The sequence below is a fragment of the Phodopus roborovskii genome, unplaced genomic scaffold, assembly GCF_943737965.1.
Source record: "Phodopus roborovskii unplaced genomic scaffold, PHOROB, whole genome shotgun sequence".
Taxonomy (NCBI): domain Eukaryota; kingdom Metazoa; phylum Chordata; class Mammalia; order Rodentia; family Cricetidae; genus Phodopus; species Phodopus roborovskii.
In genome coordinates, this window is record NW_026126407.1 from 26,967,403 (window position 1) to 26,976,045 (window position 8,643).

Genomic DNA, 8,643 nt, shown 5'->3' on the forward strand with positions numbered 1-8,643 from the left:
TCTCACCACCCAGATTCCCCACCATGGTGGACTGCACGCTTAAACCAAGAGCCCAGCTCATCCCTTCCTTCCTTAAGCTGCTTGGTCAGGTAATCTGTCACAGCAAGGAGACAAGTGACTAACACACCCTGAGCACCTGAAGTGTGGCATTACAGAGTGTAAAAGAGAGCTACTGCATGACTTTAGCTTGAGATAGATACTGGAGGGCCCTGGGGTAGACAGACACACACAGGGGCAGACAGACAGACACTGGGGTAGACAGACAGACACTGGGGTAGACAGACAGACATGGGGTAGACAGACACACACAGGGGCAGACAGACAGACAGACACTGGGGTAGACAGACAGACATGGGGTAGACAGACACCTGCATAGACATTCATGCTTCCTGGAATCAGTGTGAGGCACTCCTCTGTTTCAGCAGGTCCAAGGCAGTCCTGAGCTTCCACAGCTGAAGGAGGACCTTCCTTCCCATCTCTCACAAGCTAGGGCAGGCCCCCAGAGGGGCAGTGCTGTACAGCAACTGCAGGGCCCTCCCCCTGGGAGCCATGGCTCCTAGACTCTGGGTCGGAGCTACTTTCTGAAGCTGCAGCGACACATGGACACGTGACTCTCCCAGGGCTTCACACATGCTAGCTAGATGTTTTACCAACTGAGCCACACTCTAGCCACTTTGTCATTTATGTTGAGATTGGGTTTCATGTAGCCCAGGCTGGCCCAGAACTTGAACTCAGATTCACTAGAAGATGACCTTGAACTCCAGTTCCATCTACCTCTACCAAGTGCTGGGATCATAGTTGTGCACTATTATGCTCAGTTTATGCTGGGCTGGGTATTGAACTCAGGGCGTCATCACTGCTAGGTCAGCTGTCCACCGAGTGAACTACATGCTGTCCCTGTGTCATTTCTAATTGAGCCTGCAGGTACCCAGCAAGCCATCCTCCCTCAAACTGGAGAGTGGCTCCATGGTACCAGGGATCCTTACAGGCCAGGCAGTGTGCTTGGTTCAGCCAGCCACCGTGGCTCAGTTTCCATTAACTCAGATCTGGCTCTTCAGCCTACTCCACAGGGCTTTTTACAGATGCTGTAGAAGGGAGCCCTAAATTGGAACTCACTCATCAAGCGTCTCTGGCTATTAATGAAATTGCTTCCTGTTAATTTGAGTTTACAAAATAAACGGCTCCTGACAATCTGGCAGGGCTCTGTAGTGGCACCCCACTCACCATGTGTTGCGGGGACAGGACAGGACATTGACAGGGAGCAGAGGAGGCTCTGGTTCAAATGCCATGGCAACCATCAGGGGACTTGGGAACTATCATAAATAGGGAGGCTGATTCATTTGCTGGTTTGTCACTCTGACAAACAGTGCTCTTCACCGGCCTGGCAACATGGATACCACAGGGTTCACAGCTGCCTTTATGCAGCTCTTTGTCTAACAGGGCCTGCAAATAAGTGGGTAATTAGCAGTCATCAGACAGGGACTGACAGTGTGGCCTAGGCAGAGGAGCCTGGATCTGAGAAGCAGACACACAGTGAAGAGAATGGCTTGAGGGCAGCTTGACCCCAGGCATGCTGGGAGCAACAAGTAGCAGTGTGGGATGGAGAAAAGTTCAAGGCGGAGGTCATCCCAATAAGACACTGGCAAGGGCCTGCAATTTAGAGGCGTAAAAGCTACATCCAGCTGGGAGATGGCTTAGGCAGTAAAGAGCTTGCCACACAATCATGAGATCATGAGTTCAATCCCTACTCAGAATCCATTTTAAAAATTGCCTGTCTTGATGGTGTATGCTGGTAATCCCAGTGCTGAGGAGGTGGAGACTAGCAGATCTCGGGGGCTCAATGGGTAGCCATCTTAGCTGAATCAGTGAGCTCCATGCCAACTAGAGGTTCTGTTTCAAAAACAAGTAGATGGCTTTCCGGGTGAGGAAAGACACCTCAGGTTGCCCTCTGGCCTTCCATGTGTACTCTGCCCTGTTTGAGACAGAGTCTCATTACCACTGCTTACTCCAGGCTCCCTGGCCCTCAAGCTTCCAGAATTTTCTTGTTGCCACTTCCCATCTTGCCACAGGAGTGGTGAAAGACAGATGCTCCAGTTACTATGTCCAGCCTCTATGTGGGTTCTGAAGATCTGAACTCATGTCGTCATTCTTGCACAGTAAGCCATTTGCATCTTTCTAGTCTTTATATTTTATTATTACAAAGTCTCATATAGCAAAGGATGTCCTTGAACTCTTGACCTTTGCATCAGCCTCCCCACAATTGTGATACTTGGCCTTACTTTGGGTCCTGGAAGGCTGGAAGCGCTGTGTGTGTGTGTGTGTGTGTGTGTGTGTGTGTGTGTGTGTGTGTGTGTCATGTGAAGTACAGAGTGTGAGGGCAGTATCTGATGAATGACCCCCTTTCCCTCTAGACCAGGACTGGGGTTCTCAAAATGAGCCTGGGTGGTTTGTCCTCTATGGCACCTTGAACCAGGGACTGAGAATGGGGTGTTTTTTCTGCATGTCACTGGCACAGAGGGTGATTACCAGGACACCAACACTGAAATGCAGCCTTGGCTTGAGGAACAAACACAAAATGGCAACAGCAGAGTTTCTGATGTAGATCTCCCTGCACTTAACATTTATGAGTGGCCATAAAAGGCAAGGTTGGAATTGTATCTGCAGTTCCCAAGCACAAGCCATAATTTTACACACTCTAACATCTGTTTTAAGATCACAGTAGAGAGTGTTGGGTAATTGGCTCCCTTTTGTCCTGGGCCCATCAGTTAGGCCCCATCAACTTGATTATAAATTTTTTGGGATTTACTGGGAAACAGCATTTGGGGAGCCTGACACTGCCACTCTGCTGCTAGGGTTCTGAAAGAGGCCGGGGGTGCATTTACTGGTGCTTTGCTGGGCAGCCAGAGAGCCACAGCTAGGGTCATGGGCTTGGCTGAGAAGCTCCAGGCACGGGTAAAAAGGTTTAGTGTGGCTGTCTGTGGGGAGGCAGTGAGGACCAGCGGTCTGCTCACGCCAAGGGCTGTGGGAAGAGAGGCTGTGATGAAGACATGGATTATTTGAGATTCTGGGGAAAACAAAAATCTGTGTTCTGTGCCTCAGTTTCCCCCTGTGTAAAATGAAGCTGATGGTGATTGTGCTAACTTCCTAGGGTTGCTTGACGATTAGTCAGGGTACACATGAAGTTCAGCATTGTCTGTTCACACGGAGAGAACCCCTCAGGGACAAAGACAAGCTCTCCAGATGTCCATAGGGGTAGGAGTTTGGTGGTGAGACATAGGTGTCCTACATAACTTCCAAAAGGCCTCCTTGCTGGAGGCAGGTATGGATTGTAAGGGGAGGAGCTGTGAGTGGGCCACGTTGTGAGTCTGGGTGGTCCCATCAGCTTTTTTGAGTCTCCTTCTCTTCCTCTGCTTGTGTGGTCTCCCCTATCCCTCTGCCAGTCCCAGTTTTCCCTGCTGGCCTCCGCTCCTGCACCACAAAGGTACCTAGCAAGGCCAAGTGAAGGCAGAGGGGCAGATGGGGAGAGGCATTTCCCATTAAGGAACATGGGCTGGGGTTCTGGCTGTTCTTGTGTTCACAAAGCGGGTAGCCCCAGAGCACAGGGATAGCAGGGATCCAACAGGTCTTCAGGCACAGACTATAGAGAAGGAACAATGTCCTGATGTTTCTCTTTGGGTCCAGTGACCTTAGCACAGCCAGTATGGCTCCTTGCCAACCAGGGCCAGAGTCAGGCCCAACTTTCCTCATGGGGTCTGGAAGTTCTGGTTTGGCCCCCCTTGGTGAGCTTTTCCAGAGAGGTGTGGTGAGTGGGTTCCCAGCAGAGAGCACACAGGATGGATATGCAGTTAGACAGTCCCTGGGACCTAGGCCTAGGATCTCTCACAGATTCTGCAGTCCTAAGCCTCCCAGCCTTGAGCTGGAGGTGATAACCAAGCCTACCAGCAAAGGCTAAACTAGAGGGCATCAGATGACAGGGTGAACCCTGACCTTGGCATTCTGTGGCATGCAGGGAAGAGCTGTGGTGTTGACGTCTCTTTTCCCGGGTTAAAGCGGGCATTGGCAGTCAGCCCTGCTGTAGCAGTGGCAGAGTGCTGGTCCAGTGTGGGAGGCCATGGGTTCCATCCCTAGCATAGCCAAAAGAGAGAAGAGAGAGGGGAGAGAGAGGGGGGCCCTTTCATGACTTTTAGCAAGGCCAGCTGCTCACAGCAGAGGAAGAGCCTGGGTTTGAAATGGACCCTGCCTGAGTCACTCCTCCTAAGGCTTGCGTACTTGGTCTTTCTTTTCTTTCCTTTTCTTTTCTTTTCTTTTCTATCTATCTTTCTTTTTTTTTTTTTTTTGAGACAGAGTCTCAGTAAATAGACCAGTCTGTCCTTGAACTCTTGAACTTACTCTGTTGCCCAGACAGTCTCTGAATTTGCTACTCTTTTGCCTGAGCCTCTTGAGTAGCTGGGATTATAGCATGAGCTACCAGCCTGGCAAGGGGACAGTTCTGTGTCACCCTCTTTACTTGCTGTGTGACACTAGAAACATTATTTAACCCCCTGGGCCTCATGTGTAAGGATTTGATGAGTTAACGGCTGTAAAATCCCGAGAGCAATCCTGTCAAGAAGCTGGTGCTGGGTGCGTGTGGCCCACATGCACCGTGTGCAGGCTAAATACCCACACATAGAAATAAACAAATCTCCAAGAGAGACGATGAGATCAAAAGCAAATAATTTAAAAATAAGCTAGTTCCAGGGCTGGAGCAACAGTTAGGATTTTGAGTCCAAGTACCCACATGGCAGCTAACAACTGTCTGTACCCTCCAATTCCAGGGGATCTGATGTGCTGTTCTGATCTTTGCAGGCACTCATGCAGTATACAGACATACACAAAGGCAAAATACACATAAACAAATAAATCTAAAACCAAACCAAACCAAAAAACCCAAACCAACCAACCCTAGTGCTTGGGAACTAAGAGCCATTATTATTACTGCCGTGGGCACTTATCTTGTTTATTGGTATTGAATACATTCTATTTTAAAATTATGGTGCATGTCTGTAATCCCAGCATTCAGGAGGCAGAGGCAGGAGGATCTCTTGAGTTCAAGGCCAGCCTGGTCTACAAAGCAAGTTCCAGGACAACCACAGAGAAACCCTGTCTAGAAAAACAAAACAATATGTGTATTCACGTGTCTTTCTGTGTGATGTATGTGTGCGAATGTGGACATGTATATGCTTTTGACAGGACTGACTGAGGGCCATAAAATGGCTTCAGCATCGGGGAAGATTATTGCCGAATGATGATACATAGATTAAGATACAATGGACTAGGTTTAATATAGGTTATTAATTGTATTCGGGGAGAAATCACTTACATAAGAAACTGATGACCTGCAAGTTTCTGCTCCAAGGTCCACCCCCCAGGCTTCTCTCAGTGACCTGATCCCGGACCCAGACCTAACCTAACCCTCCTTCAAGCCCAAACAGGTGTGGTTAGTGCTACATTTGTGAGCTGGGTGGATATCTCACTACAGAAGACAATTTAGGCCTGAACTGAGAACACAACTGTCCAAAGGTCAGTAGAGTGGCCTCACCTGGGAAGGCAACTCAGGCATGATCTCAATGATGACATTTCTATGCCTAAATGCACCTGATTACTTTAACCCAACCACTCTGGCTGGGTCTGGTACCTTCACACAGGACAGTTTATTCAGTAAAAGTTTGTCCTTCCTGGTCCACTCATGCTTGCCCCTGAGGCCTGTTTTAGCCTTCCTGAGTCCCTGGGTATCTAGAAGAAAGCCTGGGGTTCTCTCCTGTGTAGTCTAGTCTTCCATCAGAGAAGGATGAGTGGGTGGGGTTTTGGCAGATGTAGAGGATGCTTTGGGGAGTGGCCCATGTCCTACCTTACTGTAAAGTATGAAAGAGAGGGATTTGCTATGCTGTCCCCAGAGGTGCCCAGCTCACATGGAGGAAAGCTCTGCCTTCTGGGCAAGGACTGAGACAGGAAGTTGGACCATCCTGACCATGCCTTCTTGGTTAGTTCATGGGACCTCTCAGAACTTCCCTCTGTGTATCAGATAGATACAGGAATTCTGTCCTGGCCCCTTCCCTGATTGACCCTGCTGGCCCTGCCTGGCTGGGGTGTCAGAACATGCAGCTATTGGGCCACTGGTCACACCACACTTACCTGCTGTGAATGCTAGTTGGTATCTGCTTTATCCACCATCAAGGTCAAAGTTAGAGGGCTTGAGGTGGTCTGAAAGAGACAGAGCCGGGGGCTCAGGCCTTGTCTTCTCTGTCCCTTCCCCTCCCCTTATCCTCTGAGCTGAGTGTTGTTGAGACTTAGGTACTGCTGGCCCCTGTCCAAGTGGCCTCATTACTAACCAGGCCGCAGCCCCATTTGTCTGATTTATGGTTAATATTCTCCTGGTTTATACCTTTTCTTAGCAATTTAATAATCATCCATAAAGCTGTCTCCTTGGACTGAGATTTGGGAGGTCTGAGGCCCTAGGGGCCATTTTGGTTTTCACAGATTTTTGAAATCCCCTGGAGGACTGGCCTCTGTCTTGGCTGGCCAGCAGCCACACACGCTTTTCTGAGGCTCAGCCCTGCCAGGATCTGGGTCCTAGTGTAGCCCTTCCTTCATGTGTGCTGTGCTAATTCCTTTGTAAATTCATGTGGGTAGCCTGAGGCAGGAACAACCATGGCAGTTGTACAGTGTTCTCTCTGTCTTAAAACAAACAAACAAACAAACAAACAAACAAACCAGTGTGTGTGTGTGTGTGTGTGTGTGTGTGTGTGTGTGTGAATGTGCACATGTGAATTCAGGGGCCCAGCAAGTTCAGATGAGAGTGTCAAATCCCTTGGAGCTGGAGTTACAGGCAGTGTCATCCTCCTCTTGGGGGTGCTGGGTACCTACTGGGGTTCTCTGGAGGACTCAGCCACTGAGCCATCTCCCCAGCCCTCTCTTTCTTTTTCCTGTTATTAATTAATTGTTTTTTGGTCACATGGTATTAGATTGTGATTGGTTGAGGTAACATAAAGTAAAATAGAGCATCACTCTTGCTGGGGACTGGAGTTCGGTTCCTGGCATCCACATTAGACAGCTTACAGATCTGTAAGTCCATGCCTGTGACTCCAGTCTGAGGAATCGAATGCCCTCTTCTTGACTCTGAAGGCATTGCTCTCACATACATGAACTCGTATGCAGACACATGCATTGCATATAATTAAAAAAAGAAGAACTTAAATAGTGAGAGGGTTTGGGTGAGTATGGAGATGAGGAACGAAAGGACATGGGCATTCATGGTTGAGCCGCAGAGGGGGCCTTGGATTTCTTTAGGGAGGAGGGATCCCCCACTGTTTATGCAGCATGACCCTGGCCATTTCCACTCGTTATTTCGGTGGGCTGCGGCTCTTCCGGGAATGCTGCTTCGTGTTTGTGCTGTGCTTATGGGGAAGATGGTTCATGTTTAGAATCATTTCTTGGGCAGGCTAAAGATACTCTCTCCCCTTTGCCTTATTCATTGTTATGAATTGCAATCAAAGACAGCTTAATGGCAAACTTGCTATAAAACGGCTGAGAAAACATTTCTGTGGTATTAGTTTTGTTTTAGTAAATTACGAAGTAGAGATTTAACTTGCCACCTTCAGGATTATTTCTGCCTCTCAGTGGGGTAATATAATCAGCAAGATCTACTCCAACCTTCAGTTTTTAGAGAACACAGATAAATAACCTCCCAATATGCTCCCGAGCAGACTAAATTACCAGTGACATCTGATATTCCCCATACAGAACCACGGGATGCCACTCCACAGTGTGTAGGTGAGGGCCTGCTGTGGATACTAGAGACTCATGGGAAATCTGCAGCAAAAGGGACTGAGAACTGGAGATGGAGCTTGTCCTGATGGAGTCTTGCTGGAGGAAGGTCCCTGGTGGTTCAATAGATGCATGGGTTCCCAGTGGCATGGCTGTGCCAAGAATGGGAGCTGCAGTTGCTGGCTGCTTTAGACACAAGGGGTTCCAGAGAATGGGAGGAAGCTGGGTTTAAGAGTGGGGATCCCCGAAGTGACACGAACCATTAGGGCATCATATGTTCTGACTTGGCTATTTCATAAACATTTTCTGTGTCCCTACTGTGTGCCTGTGTGCCTGTTGGGCACTATTGAGCAGGCAGTTTCTGTGTATGTCCTTGAAGAAGCTCTAAGTTGGAAAGTGCTGGAACTTAACTGGGTGGTGATGGCACATGTCTTTAGTCCCAGAACTTGGGAGGCAGAGGCAGGTGGATCTCTGTGAGTTCGAGACCAGCCTGGTCTACAAGAGCTAGTTCCAGGACAGCCTCCAAAGCCATAGAGGAAACCCTGTCTCAAAAAACAAAACAAAAACAAAAAGAAAGTGCTGGAACTTGATACCAGCAAGCACCTGTTATTCCTAGGATAAAAGGTTGCCTTTTCCCTGAGCTGCCTAAGCCTTGATGGCTGTCAGGATTTTCCAAGCAGGAAGGGGGAGGAGGGAGAAGACAAGTCCCGCCAGAAGGAATCTAGTAGGCAGAGGTGCAGAGGCAGGAAACCTGGAGCTCTTTAAGGCACCATGAAGCTGAAATCTCTACAGCTGTAATTTCTGGGTGTGGCTGGGATGCTGGGACTTGGTAGTTAGGGG